The sequence below is a fragment of the Giraffa tippelskirchi genome, chromosome 12, assembly GCF_054371585.1.
Source record: "Giraffa tippelskirchi isolate mGirTip1 chromosome 12, T2T-mGirTip1v1.2.pri, whole genome shotgun sequence".
NCBI classification, from domain to species: Eukaryota; Metazoa; Chordata; class Mammalia; order Artiodactyla; family Giraffidae; genus Giraffa; species Giraffa tippelskirchi.
This window is the reverse complement of record NC_137286.1, coordinates 25631690-25653296: the sequence shown is the minus strand read 5'-3', so window position 1 is coordinate 25653296 and position 21607 is coordinate 25631690. Positions and strand designations below refer to the sequence as shown.

The 21607-nt window shown below is 39.8% G+C and overlaps 1 protein-coding gene across 1 annotated transcript in view; it reads left to right on the top strand.

The window, feature by feature from the left end:
- Positions 1-21607, top strand: part of AKAP6 (A-kinase anchoring protein 6) — a 571209-nt gene that overhangs the window by 99283 nt on the left and 450319 nt on the right. Inside the window, exon 5 of the mRNA XM_081547988.1 lies at positions 2045-2256. The gene's annotated coding sequence lies outside the window, so the exon portion shown is untranslated. The remainder of the gene's footprint in view (positions 1-2044; positions 2257-21607) is intronic.

The window sequence follows — 21607 nt, the reverse complement described above, 5'->3', positions numbered from 1 at the left end:
ACATTTTAAGCCAGTCCAGGCCATTTTGGGGGCCGGTTATTTAGCCACTTCAGGTTGTTAAATGTCTGACTTGGCCTTAGATTTGATGAGGTATTCATCTCTTCCCACCAAACAAGTGACTTGCTTCTAGCAAAGCAAATTCATCCTGAGAAGCCATATTCAAGTCTGGAACACCTGATCCTATCCTTTTCTCTCCCTTCTGTAGAACCATGGATTTCAGCTAGGGAAAGGCTCATAATTTTGTTATGGACCCATGACTTTCACTCTCTTCCCCAGCTGAAGGTTTCATCAGAGGTGCCTTCAGGGGTCAGATCATAGCAGATGAGGTGGGGTGGGCTCAAGAAGAGCTTACCAACTTTGACTCTGGGCTTCTTCTCCACTCTCAACCAAGGCAGCCCAGCTTTGGTCTATATCATTAGAAGAAAGGCTTCCACTACTAACAAAAACCTTGGAAACCAAGGTTATTAGCTAAATCCATCATCTCTGCAGATGAAAAACTTGATGACCAGAGAGGTTAATTGATTGACCTGATGTTACACAGATGCTCACTGGAGGAACTGGCATTAACACTTGGGTTTCCTGAATCCCAGATCAGTGCTCTTTGTGCTAAAGTAGCTGCCTGTTACTTCCTGTGGTGTGGCATGTGGTCTAAGATAAAGGGTGGGAGTCAGGCTCGGCCTATGACTGAGAGCATGGATGACTTGGGCAGGCAGCTTCACGTCTTACTCTTGGCCTCCCAATTCCTCATTAGATGAAGCAAGAACAGTCTTGGCTTTCCATCAGGGAGGAAATGCTCTGTGCATGGCTGATGGTGCACCCTGCTGGGATCTTGGCACCTTTCAGACATTTTATCAGCCCCCATTTACCAAGCCACTGCCTGAATTCCTTCTGCTGTTTCATCCCCCCATCCCTAATGCTGTTGGTTAACAATGGCGTTTAAAACCTCAAGTGGGAGGGGACAATGTATTTGTCTCATTAGACTTGGGGTTTTAGAATGTGTTTCTTCCCCAGAGTTGTGCAGATAGAGTGGATGTAGGTCAGCTTGATTCTCTCTCTATCCGTGGTCTGAGAATATTAAATATGCAAGAGATGGCTGCTTTCGCCCATATCTCCTTCCCTCAAGTTCACATAATATTTGTTTCTGCTTAGGACTGGAAAGAAATGATTGCTTTAGATTTGCTTTTCTTTTCCAAACTGGAGAAATAACCTCACTGTGTCTTATATAAAGGTGGCTTTTCATGCAGTTTCAGCTTTTGTGGGGGAAGGGGTGTGAGTAATTTTCTCCTTTGTGTCTTATTGCCTCAGAGAAGAAAACAGAACCCCGATGTTAGGAATGCCAATGATTTAGGAACTTTCTAGCAGGTTGCCATTTGTTCCAACTACCAGGTTTGGTCCCAGAAAAGACTCTCTTGCATTTTGGCTCTGAGTGGTAGGAGTTCTCTGCAGATCAAGGGAAGGGACCCCAGAAGTTGAAGGTGAAGTTGTGTGGCCCCTAGATTCTAAACCTCCTTCCATGTGCCTATCCAGTGCTCAAGTGAGAGCTGGGGCTAATCTGTGTGAGAAGGTTCTGTGGGTTGTTGTTCATCAGTAGAAATGATTAGGACAGACTTCATTGGTAGGAGTTTGTCTGTGTTCTGTAGAACTAAAACCTATTTACTTCAGAATAACAGTCACTTTCTCAGCTGTTTTTATTCCATTTATAATTCTTTTTCTGTTCCTTGCTTTGTTCTTCTGGTCTTTGACAAATGAGAAAAATTCTTTTTAGTAACTTTTAAAAAAGGTAATTAATTGTAATGCTGTCCAGAGAGGAAAATGTAATCAAATTGCCTAACAAAAAACATTGTCCATTTGAGTTTTTAATTTGTTTAGCACTAAATCTGATTCTTCCCTCTCCCCTTCCTAAGTGTGTAACAACAAAGTAGGAGATAATTTAATTTTTTTCCAAAGTGACTTCAGGGAAATCCCTTTTAGACCTATGGATTTTAGTCCAATGAGGGATCCTCTTCCTTTGGTCTATATTTTGCATATCGTCTGTTTCTTACAGGGCTTCCGTATTGTCTCAGGCTCCACTGGAAATGCAGCAAGGATTCCTAGCACATCCCAGTTGCCATAGCAACAGCAGTCTTTCCCATAATGAGCTGCATCATCTGAACTGATGTCACAGCATCATGCAGCAGGTCAAACAAGGCATCTCCTAGTATTGCATCCTACAGATGTGCTGTAAACATCAAAAGAAGACAGTGGGAGCAGGAGATGGTGAGTGTTAAATGTCTGGGCCTTAATTGCTCGGCTGTTTTCTTGGTTAACCGGTGTCTGCTAAGGCGGTGATGGGGGGATGTTGTCTGCTTAAAATGGACTAGGGAAAGAAGAGCTGTTTTACCTAAATCTGTTTTCAGGCTGCTGGGTTAAGACAAAGCCCTGTAAGAGTCATAGTGGAATAAAAATATGTGGAATTATCCCTGTTTCATCTCTGCCTGTTATTTTTAGTGTTCTCATGGAATTTTTCATAAACATAAGATATTTTTCTATCGCAAAGCCCCAAATAGGCTCTAAATTGAGCAGTACACAGTATTTAAAGATTGTAAAGATATGTTTCTTCTTTATGGGGAAAGCTCATTGGTCCCCTATTTGCTCTTGTGATTTATGAAATATTAAGTGGTTTACAATATGAAATTCGGTATTTACCTCATTTGGGTTTCAGTTTTTTCATGGTAAGAAATGAATGCTGAATAAGCATTTGACATAACCCTGATGTGAAAGGGGACCTCTTGCATGTTCAAGACAGAATTTATTAAAAACATAGAGACCTAAACAGAATGAAATTACTTATGCCTTTTGATTTATATGCTAGTCCTTCAGTCTATGGCCTTCATAGTTAGTTGAAAGACTGCCACGATATTTTTTCATCTCTTGCTAGTCTCCAAAATAGCTGGAGTTATTTGCAGGCTGACTTGTACCAAGTCTCCTCTCTGCGGCAGTTGCAGTGAAGGGTAACCCTGTGGAGAGCCTCTGGAAGTGGCAGTGGTGTTGCTTAACTTTAACCAGAATCTGATAAGATGAATAAATAGCCGAATCCTTAGCGACTATGGTGAATACAGGTTTCTGGGCTTGGTCATAACCTCAACTCAATTCTGAAACTCTACGATAAACATGTATGGTGCTTATTTAAACTCCTATCTCTGTCTGTAGGCCTCATCATCACCATTATTATTATTTTTTAAAAAATACATGACTTGGCATTGTCAGATAAGGAGCAGTGAGTTGCCTTTTGTTTTGGGAAATGGATTTCCCTGGTGCAGCTGATTGTTACTGAGGGAGAGAAAGGAGGAGGCACATGTCAGTTCAGTTGATCAATATGTCCACTTGGAATCAGGGAGTGGTCTTTTGGCTCAGTGCTGCCAAGCTGATAGTTCTTATTCGAAAAGTCTTACAGGAATGAATGGCAACCCTTGAGTTCCTCTTCTTTTAGGCTGTTTATTGAGCCTGAAAGAGATGTTTCATAGGGAGCAGGAAAAGGAATACCTCTTGCCAGCTTGGAGTGATTTTTTTCTTTTTTTTGCACAGAGTCGAGCATATTGGTCCCATTATTAGGCACTAGCTAGAATGAAAGACCTTGGGTTTTAATTAGTTTGTTTATATATATCACACACCGGCTGCTCTTGGTTCTTTTAAGTTTATGTGCCTGACATGCAGCTCTATGGGATGGGAGAGGTCAGCTCAGTCTGGCTTTATCGCAAGCATTTAGGAGCATGGGTTGTTCATTGCCTGCTTTTTTGTGTTGTATAATGTGAGCAGAAAGCTCTGCTGGGACTTCTGGGTGTGAACACAGCTAAGTCAGAGGCTCTAGGGTGACAAGGAGGAGTGCTGGATGGTGGTGGGGGAGGGGAAGTACATCTTGTGGCTGGATTATGGGTCTGGAGAAAATCACTCAGTGGCCATTGAAATTCATTTGAAGTGTTACTTCCAAGGAAAAGCAATGAAGAAAGACTTGTTTGGTAACATAAATTGCTAGGAATAAAAGTAACCAAAGACAGCATTTTAATGAGTTTCCTATTTGCTTAAGGTTTGTTTCTTTTGTCTAACAGTGCTCTTAGCTGCTTCATCATGGGTGATTTGTGCAATTACTGGAAGTCGCAGAAGCCAGATTCCTTAAGGGCAGTGTTAGAAACAGTGGAGTCATGCTTCGAGGGTGGGGAGTGTGCTGGTGGGTGTGGGCTGACGCAGTTATCTGGTGGAATATCCTTCTAGTTTAGAGGTGCCTGTGATCTCTCCTCACCTCGGCACATATTCAAAATACAGTTGCAGCTCCCCAACTTCATGCTTTTGTGCTCTTTTTGCTCCAGGAGAACAAAGCCCTAATAACGGGAACTGTTATCCTGAGTGCTCGGTTTCTTTGCAGAGCCTGTGCTGCTCTCTGATTAGCTGTGTGTCTTAATTATTGGCTAAGGCTATTTCAGTTGTCTTAGTTTTAATATATCCCCAAGGGGTAGTTGGGGTGTGTGTGTGTACCAGGGAAGGGAGACATTGCTCTATGGCTGCATTTTGTGGCGTTTCATTGAAACTTTCTAGAATGTAGAGAATTTTCTCTCACAGTGATAAGAGAAAGATCATTATGATCATATTTATTGTGTGGCCAAGCTTAGACCATTGGAAGCCTCATGAGAAACTAACCTCCTCTATGCTTTTGGTTATAGCTTTCTTCATTGAATTACAAAGTTACAAATAAGTTAATTCTTTGGATAATTAGGCCATGGTGGGGTGGTAGAAATAAAAATCATAATAACAACCAAGCTCTTATTTATTCAGTTTTTATTGTGTGGCACTGAACTAAACATTGAATATAACTTATTCAGCCTGTATAATGACATTATGAAATAGAGAGTAACAATCTCATTTTATAGGATTAGATATTATTATTTACATTTTGCAGAAACCAAGTCTTCGCCAGGTTACTAAATTTGGCTAAGGTCATATAGTTAATAAGGGACTGTACCAGGATTCCAAATCAGTGTGCTCTGACTGTGATACCCACCTGCTTACCCACAGTCATCTTAGTTTTACGACATCTTAACTGTGTATGCCATAAGAGCAGTCACCTTTACTCTATCATACTCACCCCATCCTTCTCATTCTGATTGGAAAATCAGATTTCACACACAGAATGAAATCTCATTTACAACACTAAGATCAGTTTTACTACAGGGATGAGCATGAATCTTGGTCAGATCCTACTCTTATCCTGAAGAGATTAAAGCAATGCACAACGGATACTCAGACCTTTTGCCAGTACCCTTGCTCGACATACCTTTCTAGCAGGATCTGTGTATGGGAAATGCTACATGAATGAGTGTGGGCATGATGGAGCTGTACTGAAAGCAGGTCTTATCTGAGTCAGTCATGATTCAAGTTTGTTGTACCTGTCTTATCAGCTGCATTATGTAGCGCTCTGCTAACTTTAAGGCATTTGAATTCCCTGCCAACACCAGACAAGGAACAGAGGCGTAAACTTCTCTTACAGCCAGGAAGGTGTACTTTGAATCCATCTCTTGGGTTAAGAAGTTAAAAGAGAGTTATTTTGCTGAATATTATCAGTGACTGAATCTAAATGCTTCCTATTTCTGACAGAGTACAAGAATGACAGTCTTGTGCAACATCCTGGAAGCCTTGTGTTTGAGGAGAGCTGATACAGTCATCTCTGCATCATCTCGCCCATCCCCAGTAATCCACACCCAGTGTCATTATTGGGCTGTAAGGGCTGTTCTTTGTTTGACTGTGGGGCTAATGCACACACTGACAGCACATTGATATTGATTCTGGTCTGGTGAATGCTTAGCAATATTATTCTTCAGAGCTCATTAGCCGTTTCTAGGTTCTGGGAAGAGGTTAATGTTTCTCCCATCCTGTCTCAAGAAGGCCCAAGCTCATGTCTGTGTGAGGTACAGGAATTAGAGGCTGACAGAAAGCGACAGAATTGCTGGGTACAGTGACTACAAGAGTTAGGTTCTATTTAGGGAATAGAAAAGCCAGTGGAATTTTGGGAAATTGGTAATTCTGCCACGTGTCTCTATTTAAAAAATCCTGGAATCAGGGAATGATAACTTGTTTTGATCCTATGTATTCAATTCAATTTAACAACTTTTTTATTGAGTATCTACTATGTGCCAGGTGATGTTGGAGAACATAGCAGTGGGGCAAGATAGATGCAGATTTCTTCCCCACTACATTCTATCAGGGATGGGGATGGAGAGACCAAATAAAACAGGTAAATTTATAGTGGAATAATTTATTCTTTTGATACTGTAATACTATTTCTGTTTACATATGTTTCAGAGATACACCAGTTATCTGTGCATACATACATATATGGCCTACACGTGGAGGTAAAATCACTGCACTGAAGAATAGCTTTGATTTTTTTCTTCTTGAGTTTGGATTAGAATCTTGCTGGGTGTGACCATAGCCAATATGGCAATAAACATTTTGTTGGTATTAAGCTGTTATGAAAAGTATGATTGTAATTGTTTTACATGTCTATCTCAATTGATGTAAACCTGATGTGTGGAAATATGAAATGTGTATGACAGATCAGTTTAGGGAGGTTTTTTTCATTTTAATGAAAGATAGTTCTCATCTTTAAAAGCTCTCCAGTGAGCCCTCTAAGTGGCACGTTCCAGCCAGCATGCGGTGGAGGTGTGTGTCGGTCGCCTCCAGCCACAAGCAACCTGTTCATTCAGCTAGTGTGCCTTACAAACATCACTCTAAATGGGAAGCATTTGTCTAAACAATCGTATTAACTAATGTATGCAAAACTTTGATTGTATTTTTATAAATTTTCATGGAGTTTTTCATGTTCATGCATGTGTGAAGGATATTTAACTTGTGACTATCACTTGAGGATTGACTGTTCCTCTTTGATGGCGGTCAGATATACCCACCGCTATAGATGAGCCATGAGTGGGAAGGCTTTTCCAGGGAGTATCACTTTTTATAGGACTTTGGCTATGGCAACAAACTTTTATGTATTTTGGATTAGTAATGCCCAAGACTTCTTCTCCGTAAGCACAAACCTATCAACAGCTGAATCCCCCAGTTGGTTTTAAGACTTGGTGAGAACAAGGGATACTTTGTTTCTCTTGTCAGCCACCAGCCATGTTTGTCTCAGTTCTTTCACTATAGGGCATACTCCAAAGTTTTCCAACCCTGTTACTTTGAGTTCCAAGGGGAAATAAGGTGAGAATGTAGAAGCTTTAGAATAGGTCTCACACTAGGTGATTCCTGAGTTTGTTTTATATAGCTGCAGGATAGGCTTCATAGGCAGGCAACCTGTGCTGCAACACAGGGCCCTGTGCTGAGAGGGGTCCACACTTGGTTTAATGCTCTGCTGTTGCCAGCTTGAAATTCTCAACAATTTTGAGGGCAAGGGGTTCTGTATTTTTATTTTACACTGGACCTTGCAAATTACCTAGCCATCTGTATGGTCCCTTTGATATAAAGAACTGACACACAATTCTGAGTTTTGTCTAAGAATTAGATGATGTGACTCACTTGTCAAGAGTTGACCGCCTTAGATGGAGCAATATTCTCCAATTCATCATGGTCTCCCCCTGCTCCTGTCCATTTACCCCCACTGCTGCTGCCTGAGCCCTTATCGTTTGAAACTTCTATTCTGGAATAATTCAAATAGCAGTTGTAGAGCTTTAAAAAACAGAAGAACCATTGTCAGACAACCCAGAGCAAAGACACCATGCATGGTAATTTAGAAGCATCCATGATAATTCAGCACCATACACCCGTAATTCAGTGGCATTTCTTTTATAGGCAATAAGGGACATATTACATTATACCTGAAGATCTTTGATAGGTTGGGCTTATTTGTCACCACTGCTGGTTTCAGGGGAGAAATCAAATGTTCTTTGCCAAGCAAGCTGATTAACCATCCTATTGGCTCATTGTTTGAATTAATTCTCCCACCTTTTGTTACTACGTGATTACTTTTTATCACCTGCTTTGTTTAACTCTCATTTAAATCACACAACATTTTTATGCTGGTTGGGTATTTGTTTAGCACTACTTTATTTTTCTATTCTCTCTTTCTAGAAGGCTGGGGGCCTATAATTTGAGACTATTATTACTGTAGGAAGAGTTCACTTTTTCTAATTAAAAAGGGAATTACAGTCAATATTTATAATGAATTCTTTTTCAGCAAGATAGTTCCAGCCATGCTAATGTTCATAAGTCCAGATCTGCCATTACTATTTACAATAGTGAGATGTTGACAAACTCTTGGACCTTAGAGTAGGTGACACATTCTGTCCTGTCGTGTCACAGTGAGAAGATGCTGTACTAATTTGCAGATGAACAGAGAAACATTAGAGAACTAACATGAATGATGGTACTTGATACACTGGAAAAAGTTATTATTTTTTTTTTTTTAAGACTGTGTGACAGTAAACAAGGATCTGACAAATCCATAAGGGGCTTTTGTCATGTCTTAGAGATGGAGTCTTCTCTAAAGATCAAGTTCCAAGGACTCACAGCCTTACTCTGTATCCTATGTAACTATCCTAATGCCCACCATGTCCACCACTGTACAAGTTGTAGAGCCAGCTGTTTCAGATAATTTCATCAGCAGTCAACAATCAGCAAGTAAGTCAAATGTCTACCATATGCAAGATCATGTGCTGAAGAAACACTTTCCAAATTAGGACAGCCAAAGGCAAGCGCATGTGTATTACTTGGAGAGCTTGTCACAGGTTTAACACCATGCTGTCTGGGCTCTGCTTGTAGATATTCTGATTCGTTCTTCCCTAGCTCTAGAGATACTCTGAGATGGGGCTTCAGGTGTAGCTGGGGCTGCCATCTCATCTTCCGTTCTTTTCATGCAATTCCTTGATTTAAATGTGTTCTCTTCTTTAAAAAAATCATACTCAGACTTTATTTATTTTACTTTGGCATGTAGCCGATTAACAATGGTGTAATAGTTTCAGGTAGCCATATAAATGTGTCTTCTTAAACAACTCATTACTTTTTCTGGCCCACTCAAAATCTGTTTCCCACATGCTCTCAGCTTTTTCAGTTCTTAGTGCTCATCCTTTGCTTATACCCCACCAGTCTCCTATCACTGTTCCTGTGGGATAGCTATCAACCCACCATCATCCTCCCCACCAGCAGCCCCCTAGGCTCCCATCTTCCCTGCTACTGTTTATTCCCATTATATTAGCATAAAAATAGCCCATCTAAAACCAAATGACATTTCAGCTCCCCTTGTGAAGCAATCTGCTTACATTTAGCTTTAAATAGTTAATTGTGATATTCCACTCTATTTAACTTGTTTTTTGCCTTGTGTGATTTAAAAGAGAATGTGTCTGGAATGCATATTAGTCACTCTTGCAGGCAGTCTATGTGGGCCATTGAGTAGAAATTACCAAAAGAGCAGGGCCTTAGGTAGTAGAGGTCTATATGCAAAGTGAAAACAGGTGTATGAACATAGTTAAAAAATTGTGCATTTTCAATTTTTTTGTTGTTCAGTCACTAAGTTGTGTCAGACTCTTTGAGACTCATAGCTAACTAATAAAAATGGGGAGAGGGGATGGTGAGAGGGTAGCCATCATGGCAAAGGATCCAGTCTTGAGTAGGAGTGGCACGCAGCTTCTAGAACACTGAGGATATGTGTCTCAGAAGAGCAGCTGCTTAAAGAGAAAGGACAGACCTGAAAATAAAGGTCAAAAATAAAAACAACTACAAAATAGACATGACTGCTTAGTTCAGTTCAGTTTAGTCATTCAGTTGTGTCCAACTCTTTGCAACCCCATGGACTGCAGCACGCCAGGCTTCCCTGTCCATCACCAACTCCTGGAGTTTACTCAGACTCATGTCCATTGAGTTGCTGATGCCATCCAACCATCTCATCCTCTGTCATCCCCTTCTCCTCCCGCCTTCAATCTTTCCCAGCATCAGGGTCTTTTCCAATGAGTCAGTTCTTCACATCAGGTGGCCAAAGTATTGGAATTTCAGCTTCAACATCAGTCCTTCCAACAAACACCCAGGGCTGATCTCCTTTAAGATTGACTGGTTGGATCTCCTTGCAGTCCAAGAGACTCTCAAGAGTTTTCTCCAACACCACAGTTCAAAAGCGTCAATTCTTCAGTGCTCAGATTTCTTTATAGTCCAACTCTTACATCCATACCTGACTACTGGAAAAACCATAGCTTTGACTAGATTGGCAAAGTAATGTCTCTGCTTTTTAATATGCTGTCTAGGTTGGTCATAGCTTTTCTTCCAAGGAGCAAGTGTCTTTTAATTTCATGGCTGCAGTCACCATCTGTAGTGTTTTTGAGCCCCCCAAAATAAAGTCTGTCACTGTTTTCACTGTTTCCCCATCTATTTGCCATGAAGTAATGGGACCAGATGCCATGATCTTAGTTCTCTGAATGTTGAGTTTTAAGCCAACTTTTTCACTCTCCTCTTTCACTTTCATCAAGAGGCTCTTTAGTTCTTCTTCGCTTTCTGACATTAGAGTGGTGTCATCTGCATATCTGAGGTTATTGATATTTCTCCCGGCAATCTTGATTCTAGCTTGTGCTTCATCCAGCCCAACGTTTATCATGATGTACTCTGCATATAAGTTAAATAAGCATGGTGACAGTATACAGCCTTGATGTACTCCTTTCCTGATTTGGAACCAGTCTGTTGTTGCCTGTCCAGTTCTAACTGTTGCTTCTTGACTTGCATACAGATTTCTCAGGAGGCAGGTCAGGTGGTCTGGTATTCCCATCTCTTGAAGAATTTTCCACAGTTTGTTGTGATCCACACAGTCAAAGGCTTTGGCGTAGTCAATAAAGCAGAAGTAGGTGTCTTACTGGATTTCTGTTGCTTTTTTGATGATCCAGTGGATGTTGAGAATTTGACCGCTGGTTCCTCTGCCTTTTCTAAATCCAGCTTGAACATCTGGAAGTTCATGGTTCATGTACTGTTGAAGCCTGGCTTGGAGAATTTTGAGCATTACTTTGCTTGCATGTGAGATGAGTGCAATTGTGTGATAGTGTGAACATTCTTTGTCATTGCCTTTCTTTGGGATTGGAATGAAAACTGACCTTTTCTAGTCCTGTGGCCCCTGCTGAGTTTTCCAAATTTGCTGGCATATTGAATGCAGCACTTTCACAGCATCATCTTTCAGGATTTGAAATAGCTCAACTGGAATTCCATCACCTCCACTAGCTTTGTTCATAGTGATGCTTCCTAAGGCCCACTTGACTTCACATTCCAGGATGTCTGGCTCTAGGTGAGTTATCATACCATCATGATTATCTGGGTCGTGAAGATCTTTTTTGTATATTTCTTCTGTGTATTCTCACCACCTCTTAATATCTTCTACTTCGGTTCGGTCTATACCATTTCTGTCCTTTATTGTACTCATCTTTATATGAAATGTTCCCTCTGTCTATCAGATCTAATCCCTTGAATCTATTTCTCACTTCCACTGTGTAATCGTAAGGGATTTGATTTAGGTCATACCTGAATGGTTCAGTGGTTTTCCCTACTTTCTTCAATTTAAGTCTGCTCAGAGAACTATAAGAATCAGATTAGTGAATTAAGATATTATGATTTTCACTAATTTAGTATTAAATAATTGATAACGTGATTTTTAAACATTTGAATTTTGACATAACTGAAAATGTATGTGCTAAGAGGCAGAGGCATGGAAAAGGTAGCATAACCAGCTTAAGAAGAGACATGTTTCACCATGTTATTTTTACTTAGAGTGTTTTCTTTTTGGTCTTTGCTCTGATTAGTATTATTAAGTTTATTTGTTGTGAAGGTGAATATATTTTGTTTTAATTTTAAAAATTATTCTTTAAGAAAATAACAAAAATCATGGTCTCTAGCATGATTTTTTTTTCTGATTCTTAGGTGCTAAATCTTAACATCATCCTTTTGTATATACTGCATGTGCCTAGATACCCAACATAAAGTTGTAAAATGAGTTCTGTCAGCCAGTTTGGGGAATAAAAAAAAATTCTCCTTTTCAAAGATACCCTACACCTTCAAATGGTGGTGGAAAGGCTACATTACCAAACTTAACGTGAATTTTTGCCTAGCTTATACCAAATGAGAGATTTCCATTCCAGATTTTGAAATCCTAAAATCTAACAGCTTATTCACATGAATGTAGACTGATATTCTCTGTTCAGAAGATTAGTGGTTGGGAAGGTGGGCAGGGGTGGGTGGTCATATGGGAGCAATAGCCATGTTTCCCTTCTTGACTCACTCCATCTCCTGACACTCCTAAACCTAAACAGGAGACAAGAATAGAGCCTGGCATGGTGGGTTTTGGAGCCAGGCATATTTACCTTCGAATCTTAGTTCTAACATAAGGTGACAAGATCTGTGATTTTGAGTTTCTTGAAGTGTCATTTTCCCCATATATAAAATGAGGAGAGTACCCACTCAAGTATTCTTACCCATGGACAGAGCCTGGCTGACTACAGTCCATAGGGTCGCAGAGTCGGACATGACTGAACACACACACATCCATTTTACAGAATTATTAGTGTTTTTATGTAAAGTTACTAGCACAGAGCAGGCATTTGGTAAATAAAAGTTACTATTATTTCACTATTCAGAAGCAGTGGGATAAGATTATTGCTCCTCCAAGAAGAAATTTAATTTCTCAACTTCAATTCTGAAATCATTGAAATAATTTCCAGAGCTTTTATTAATGGAAAGAAAAACCCTTTAATATATTTTAAATTCTTATACTGCGCTAGGCACATGTATTATCTCAAGTAATTTCTTTTTCCTGCTTAATTTTTCTCCATGGGACTTATCACCATTTGAAAACTACACATTTTACTATATTGTTTGTCTCCCCTTGGTACAAAGCTAGTTGCACAAGGGCAGAGATTTTTGTCTATTTCATTCGCTGATGTTTCCTTAGCTCCTAGGATAGTGCCTTGCATGTGGTGGGGTTCAGTACATTCTTGTTGCATGAATGAATGAATCCACATACCCTTTGAGAGAGGCAACTTGATTGTATTCAGTATGTAGAAAATGAATTCTCTATTGCAGTGATGCTTTTCAAGGTTCTGAACACCCTTGAGTGACTCTTGCTTTTCCAGATACCATGTTGAGAAGCCCTCGTGGCTGGTGGTTAGGTCATCATATACCATTCAGTTTCTAAATCCTTCCACTGAAAGCAGGGATATTGCCCAGACATCTCTGATGGGCTTCTCCTCTCTATGGGGTTTCTAAAGAGAGCTAGAATTTCCTAGGTCATTTGAAAGATACATTGATTCTCCTACTGGTGGTTGTCTTCTTTCTCTTTAGCAAATTTGAGTCTCCTTCAGGAACAGTTCTTTATTCTCCTTTAAATCACAAATCCTCAGTGGATTGATTGATACGTTAGTGAGTTTCAAAAGAATCTTCAAGGAAAGCACCTGATAGGGAGAATGATAAGCCATGGAATCAGCCCTTTCCTATTGCTATAAAAATGCTCTAATGAGAAATAAAGCAAAGCACAGGCACATAACAATATATTTGCTTGGTCCGAAGATCATACCACCTCATAATGAAGGAAATAATTAAGATAGCCAATTTCTGCTATATATTTTAAATTAAAGGCAAACTATATTTTAATAGTAGATGTCTATAGCTGAATTTTGTACCAAAGACATATTCTAAATGTCATACTTTTGAACTGAGTATTTGTTTCTTAACCAACAGGTGTGAGATTTTTTTCTTGAAATTCAAACCATTTTGACAGCATTCTATTTTTGGAATGCCTTCCTCTTTTAAAGGTCAAAACAATATCCAAAAACAATTAGAAAAACATCTTGGGAGAAGGCAGTGTTCTTGTTATACCATAATATTGATGGGCTGAATAAGAAAATGTAATACTGTTAAGTTTATAGTTCATAGAGTTTTTATTTTATGGTTATGAAACATATTTAATGTATTTACTTTTTGCAACCTCCTCATGCTCCAGGATAAAAATTATGCCCTATGAATATTTCCTTACATCTGCAATATATGCCATAGCCAGTTACAGTGCACAAGGACATTATTATGTTCAACTGGCATGTTATTCTGATCTATTTTAAAGAGCTCTGGACTGGAAGTCAGGAACCTGAATTTTAACTTCTGCTAATATAATCTCCCTGAACTGTAGTTTCCTCCACAGTAAAACAAAAGGGTTAAAGTAAATGATTTGTGTTTCCTTTAAGCTGTAATATTTTATGGCTCACTTACAGGGTTCTCCTTATCTTTCAATTGTTCAGCCTTGTGATTTTTCCAAAATGATGTTCCATAAACCATTTTAAATTTGCTTAATGCCCTGGTATAGATGAAGACGTGTTTTAGTTTATACACCATTTAAATTTGACACTTGTGTGATTCATTAGCTTGTGTTTCACAGTCCTCTTGGTGGTTAACCTGTAGTCAATACATAAGGTTTCACTTAAATTAACACATTACTGTCTTTCACAACAAACTTAACCTTTTTTTCCAGTTTTTATTGAGAAATAATTGATGTACATCTCTGTATCAGCTTAAGGCATAGAACCGATGGTTTGATTTGTATATACTGTGAAATAATTACCACACTAGATTCAGCTAACATCCATCTTCTCATATAGACACAATAAAAAGAAAGAAGAAAAGAATACAGGAAAAAAATTTCTCCTTGTGATGAGAACTCTTAGGATTTACTCTCTTAACTTTTCTAAATACCATATAGCAGTGTTAGTTATAGATGTCATGTTACCCGTGACATTCCTAGCACTTAATTTGTTTTATAACTGGACATTTGTACCTTCCTCCAATTCTCTCTCCTCTTACCACCCCCCGCAACAAACTTTTAAACAGTTCCCCTATCTTGCAATCAAGTATTTTCTATATATTGTTTCTCTTTTTAGCCATAACATGTATTTTCTATTAATGAGCTGAGTGAAACGTTGGGTTCTCCTCTACCCTTTCTGTTGGGTGTGGAATTTCTTTAGAAACTCATACTGCTGCTCTAGACACCCCCAAACATACCTGTAAGTGCTTTTAGAAAGTCATACTGTATGGAATTCCCAGTTTTGTAGATCCAAAATGGCCAAATATCATCAGTTTCATGTGCTTCAACCTAATAATTTATTAATTATCATAATAATGTCTTTACTATTTTTATAATGCAGTGATGAAAGTCAGTCCTTAAATGAGTTAAAGAAATAGTGCAAAGAGCACACGGGGGCTTTAACGAAAGACTGATCTGGGATCGAATTCCGCTTTTCTGCTCCCAGCAATGTGCCTTGGGCAAGTTGCTAAACTTTGCTGAGCTTTGTTTTCATTTGTAAAATGAAAATGCTGTTGCCTGCCTGAAGGACTTGCTGAGCACAATCCTTATGACTCCTAGAATGGTGCCTGATTCATGCTTCAAACTCTGTAACGGTCATTGATGTTGTTTCAAGTAACTATTCTTACACTCCCTCATTCATAAATATCTAAATGTTTAGCCAGAAGAACAAAGGGCCCTTAATAGGTTAAATGAGAAATGGTTGCAAGGAGCAGATTCCTGGGAAGAAGAGTCCTATCTTCCAGGGCTGTGTAGATTTTTAATAAGATCTCCAAGGGACATTTTGGGGGAGAATAGGAGAATTGTCTTTCATGTCATCTTCATATACCTATTCCTGGAGCAATAATTCTATTTTTCATCTGGCATCTGGAAATTTACTTCAACTATTTTCCCTTTTATATTTTGTTTTTTGAAAGCAACAGTAACAAACTTCTCATGAAAACTATTGACTTTTAAATTGTATTTATTTATAACAAATAGATTAAAAATTTTATTTGTAAAATTGCTTGCACCAAAAAAGTCATAGATGTTAAAGGTTCACAACAAGTATTCCATATGTTTTAATACCCACTAGGTAAATGAGTTTAATGTTTTATGCAGCCTAAAATAACTCCTGTGAGACTGTGTTCTCTTTCCTAGACCAGAAGGGACAAATCTTTAACTCTCCTCTGTTTCTCAGAATGATCCTGTGCTTGTTGATGGCTCCTCTTGTAACCCTGTGCTGATGACTCATGAATTTAGATTTTTACCCTCTGATTATTTATCCTGAGATACAGACTTAATATTTTTCCTACCTTCTGTCTGTATTCTCGAGAATCTTCCCTGAATACCTTTACTCTGCACATCTAAAATTATCTCAGCCTTTTCTCCATTCCAAACTTACTCTTTTTGAATTGCTTGTCTGGAATAAAGCCTTGTCTTCCGTTCCATCCCTCAGGGCAGAGACTAAGCATCATCATTAGTCTTCTGTTTCCCCTCTTCCCTCATCCAGGTCCTGCTGAGTCACCAAGACTTGTAGGGTTTCTAACTCTCTAGGATGGTGAAAATGAGCTTAGGGTCACATCACCCCAAATAATTTTTTATTGTCTAGTAGATTTAGGTCATGCTTCCCTACCTCCTGGTGTCCTCTTACCTAAACTATAGACCTGATATTATTAGACTTTCAAGGCTCTCCCATCCCCATAATCTTTCTAGCTGTGCTCTGAACTTTTTCCAACTCTGTTAAAGTCTGTGTCTAGGACAACGTCAGGTGTTCAGTGTGATTGGTGTGCTGTGGTGAAGACAGGGAGAAAATACACAGTGTGAGCACTGACAGGGACTCCAACAAACAAGAGATGTGTTATCCTAGATGAAAGAGTGTGTTATTTATTTTTTTTTTTACTTTGAAGTAAAAATTTATCTGATCAGAGAGTTCCAAAAGTTGATATATAAATTTACTACACCCGAACTCAAGAGGATTACACACGGCTGACTTCAGCACCGGAATGTATTTCTTTCTTTGCAGGTATTATTCTCATTTGTCTTTTGAATTAATTCCAATGGACAGGGGCCAGTTTTAACTCTGTGGCCCATGACACTGGCATTGTTCACAGTAATGTTCACAAGGGGGCAAATCAGCAACCATTTTTTTCCCCTTAAAGGATTCAGATGACTGGCTCCCATGGGGGAGGTGGTGGTCTGTTGGTGAGCTGTGCTTGGTGTCAGATCTTCTGAGTTCAGATTACAGTCACATACAATTAATAGCTTTGTGCCTAAGGAAAGTTGCCTTTCTGGGCTCTGCTTTTCTTCTTAGTGCCTCACCTGTCAAGTATTCTGTAGTTTGGACACAATATATGTATAGCACAGTACCTGGGATACTGTAAATTCTCAGGAGTGGTCAGTGGAGGCTGAGGGTATTCATAGTGTAAAAGATTGACTAACTGGTGGCCAGCCTGGTGGCCTGACCTTGTTTTAGTAGGATTTGTATTCAAACCCCAGACCTGTGGGATCTCAGGGGTCAAAGGAGTCTTGCGTCAGCATCTTGTCCAACTTCAGCTTCTTCCCTAAATTGAGCAGGAATAACCACATTTTGTTTTTGTTGTTCAGTCATTAAATTGTGTGTGACTCTGTGACCCCATGGACTACAGCATGCCAGGTTTCCCTGTCCTTCACCATCTCCCACAGTTTGTTTAAACTCATGTTCATCGAGTTGGTGATGCCATCCAACTATCTCATCCTCTGTTATCCCCTTCTCCTCTTACCCTCAATCTTTCCTAGCATCAGTATCTTTTCCAGTGAGTCGACTCTGCTTCAAGTGGTCAAAGTATTGGAGCTTCAGCTTCAGCATCAGTCCTTCCAATGAATATTCAGTGTTGATGTCCTTTAGGATTGACTGGTTTGATCTCTTTGCTGTCCAAGGGACTCTCAAGAGTCTTCTCCATCACCACAATTTGAAAGCATCAATTCTTCAGTGCTGACCAATATTTATACATATCTTCCTTGACTTAATATGGGGTTATCCAACATCAGTTGAAAATACTGTGAATCAGAAATGTAATTAATGCTGCTGCTAAGTCGCTTCAGTCGTGTCCGACTCTGTGCGACCCCATAGACGGCAGCCTATCAGGCTCTGCCGTCCCTGGGATTCTCCAGGCAAGAATACTGGAGTGGGTTGCCATTTCCTTCTCCAGTGCATGAAAGGGAAAAGTGAAAGTGAAGTCGCTCAGTCGTGTCCGACTCTTAGCGACCCCATGGACTATAGCCTACCAGGCTTCTCCGTCCATGGGATTTTCCAGGCAAGAGTACTGGAGTGGGGTGCCATTGCCTTCTCCGATGTAATTAATACATATAATCTAATGAACATTGTAGCTTGGCCTAGTCTACCTTAAATGTGCTCAGAACACTTACATTAGCCTACAGTTGGGAAAAATCTTATAATGTATTACCAATTTAATAATCAAGTGTTGAATAGCTCATGTAACTTATTGAATATTGTACTGAAAGTGAAAAATGGAACGGTTGTCTGAGTACAGAATGGTTGTAATTTTATCAGTTGTTTATCCTCTTGACAGTGTGGATGATGAAACTCCTGCTGCCCAGTATAAGAGAGAGTATGATACTGTATATCACTAGCCCAGGAAAAGATCAAAATTAAAATTAAAAGTATAGTTTCTACCGAACGCAAATGCTTTTGTACCATTATAAAGTTGAAAAATAGTAGTTGAATCATCATAAGCTGGGGATGGTCTGTATCAGTTCAGTCACTCAGTCACGTCTGACTCTTTGCGACCCCATGGACTGCAGCACACCAGGCTTCCTTATCTATCACCAACTGCCAGAGCTTGCTCAATCTCATGTCCATTGAGTTGGTAATGCCATCCAACCATCTCATCCTCTGTCGTCCCCTTCTCTTCTTGCCTTCAATCTTTTCCAGCATCAGGGTCTTTTCCAATGAGTCAGTTCTTCGCATCAGGTGGCCAAAGTATTGGAGTTTCACCTTCAGCATCAGTCCTTCCAATGAATATTCAGGGCTGATTTCCTTTAGGATGGACTGATTGGCTCTCCTTGCAGTCCAAGGGACTCTCAAGAGTCTGCTCCAGCACCACAGTTCAAAAGCATCAATTCTTCAGCATTCAACTTTCTTTATAGTCCAACTCTCACATCCATACCCGACTACTGTAAAAACCATATCTTTGACTAGATGGACCTTTTTTGGCAAAGTAATGTCTCTACTTTTTAATATGCTCTCTAGATTGGTCATAGCTTTTCTTCCAAGGAGCAAACATCTTTTAATTTCATGGCTGCAGTCACCATCTGCAGTGATTTTGGAGCCCCCCAAAATAAAGTCTTTTACTTTCCATTGCTTCCCCATCTATTCACCATGAAGTGATGGGACCAGATGCCATGATCTTAGTTTTCTGAATGTTGAGTTTTAAGCCAACTTTTTCACTCTCTTCTTTCACTTTCATCAAGAGGCTCTTTGGTTCTTCTTTGCTTTCTGCCATAAGGGCGATGCCATCTGCATATCTGAGGTTATTAATATTTCTCTCAGCAATCTTGATTCCAGCTTGTGCTTCATCCACCCTGGCATTGCACATGATGTACTCTGCATGGAAGTTAAATAAACAGGGTGACAATATACAGCCTTGATGTACTCCTTTCCTGATTTGGAACCAGTCTGTTGTTTCATGTCCAGTTCTAACTGTTGCTCTTGACCTGCATACAGATTTCTCAGGAGGCAGGTCAGGTGGTCTGGTATTCCCATCTCTTGAAGAATTTTCCACAGTTTGTTGTGATCCACACAGTCAAAGGCTTTTGCGTAGTCAAAGCAGAAGTAGATGTTTTTCTGGAACTCTCTTGCTTTTTTGATGATCTAATGGATGTTGACAATGTGATCTCTGGTTCCTCTGCCTTTTCTAAATCCAGCTTGAACATCTGGATGTTCATGGTTTCAGGCACTGTTGAAGCCTGGCTTGGAGAATTTTGAGCATTACTTTGCTAACGTGTGAGATGAGTGCGATTGTTTGGTAGTTTGAACATTCTTTGGTCTGTATATCAAATTTTATTTTCCTTATGCTTCCTTTCTAATTTGGGGGAAAATTTTCCATAGAAAATTGTTTTAAGCCCAGTGAATAATAACATTTACTATTAAACTCTCATAGTCTCATCAAGGAAAATTCCACACTTTAACATGTGCATTTATTTCTCTAATTCAGATTCATTTCAACAATCTGTTGTACCTTCAGGTATTAAAATACTGTAAATAGTTGTTTTCACCTTTTTTTTCCCCTCACAGATATTGAATAAGTATGGAGACACAGAGGTTATGCATCTACTCTCAGGGGACAAGATTACCTAGAGAGGTTTTCCCAGTACAGGTAGTCCTTTGCCTTGGAAATGATTATGTGATTTAGCAGTGAGGGGTAATATTCTTTACACTGTCAGATGTGGTGTAGGCTGGAGCCTCTCAGCTTGAGTTGCCTCCATCAGTGAGCTACAGACATGTCTGGGTATGTCCACTGAATGTCTGCCCTGTATTGGTGATGAGTGGGTGGTCTGTTCCCTTCAAGGGACAGAGTGTATTGGTACCAGGGACAGAAGAGATTTCTGAAGAGAACTCATTCCAAGAGAAGTGAAGTTAGCCATGATAAACTCTAATTTCCAAAAGGTGAAGTGATTCTGAGCTCAGTTGGAAGTGAGACACAAGTTATCCTCTCTTGGTCATTCCCTGAACTCATGGCTGAGACCTGTAAAACTTGGGGAGGGGCAAGTGTACTGTACATAAGAGCTATTCAGTTAAAGAATCTGTACCTGATTTGAGCACAAGACCACTGCTTCAGCAGCCTTGAAAATGAAAGTGTTCATCGCTCAGTCATGTCTGACTCTCTGTGACCCCATGGACTGTAGCCTGCCAGGCTCTTCTGTCCATGGGATTTCCCAGGCAAGCATACTGGAGTGGGTTGCCATTACTTTCTCCAAGGGATCTTCCCAACCGACTGAGGGATCAAACCGAGGGATCAAACCAAGGGATCTACCCAACCGAGGGATCAATACTTCTGGTATTGCAGGCAGATTCTTCACCTTCTGAGCCACCAGGGAAGCCTATTATTAGAAGCTTTAGACAGTGTGTTGAATAGGAGAGAGAAAGGTATGTGCCCCTCTACAGGTGCTCTAACCAGAGGTTTCCAAATTCTTTTGATTGACAGTCTTATCTGTTAAAAAATGTATACTCCCTCACTTGTGGTAATATATATTCCATAAAATGCACACAAAAGTAAAAATAAAAAAGAATGAAACAAAAATTAAGCAGAAACTAATATTTTCCTCACATTACCAAAGGTTTGCCTTACATCTCCCATGGGGTGAGCCCCAGCCTTCAGACCCCTGCCCAGAGAACATCAGTGAGAGGGACCTGCTGGTTACTGGAAATAACAGCTCTTCCTGGTGAAGGTGCCCATGCTGTAATGAGTGTGCATACACATTTAGCGCTGAAACATCATGAAATTCTACCCAGGGCCCTCTTTTCAGGAAACTAGACTCTGGTGAGCCTGGTAAGAGAAAGAAACTGGTAAATGTAAGACATTGCCAATAGTGTGACTACATTTGTACCCCCTAAGCTGGCAAACCCTGGGGAAGACTGAGTTTTACAAATCAGAAACAGCTCTGAGACATGTTTGTACTGGATTTTTAGAGTTTACAGTAGCTTTTTACAACAGCAGAGTTATCCTCAACAACTCTGTAGGATATAAAGAATGGAAATTGAGAATTTCCTTAACCCCGTTTGAGGATCACACC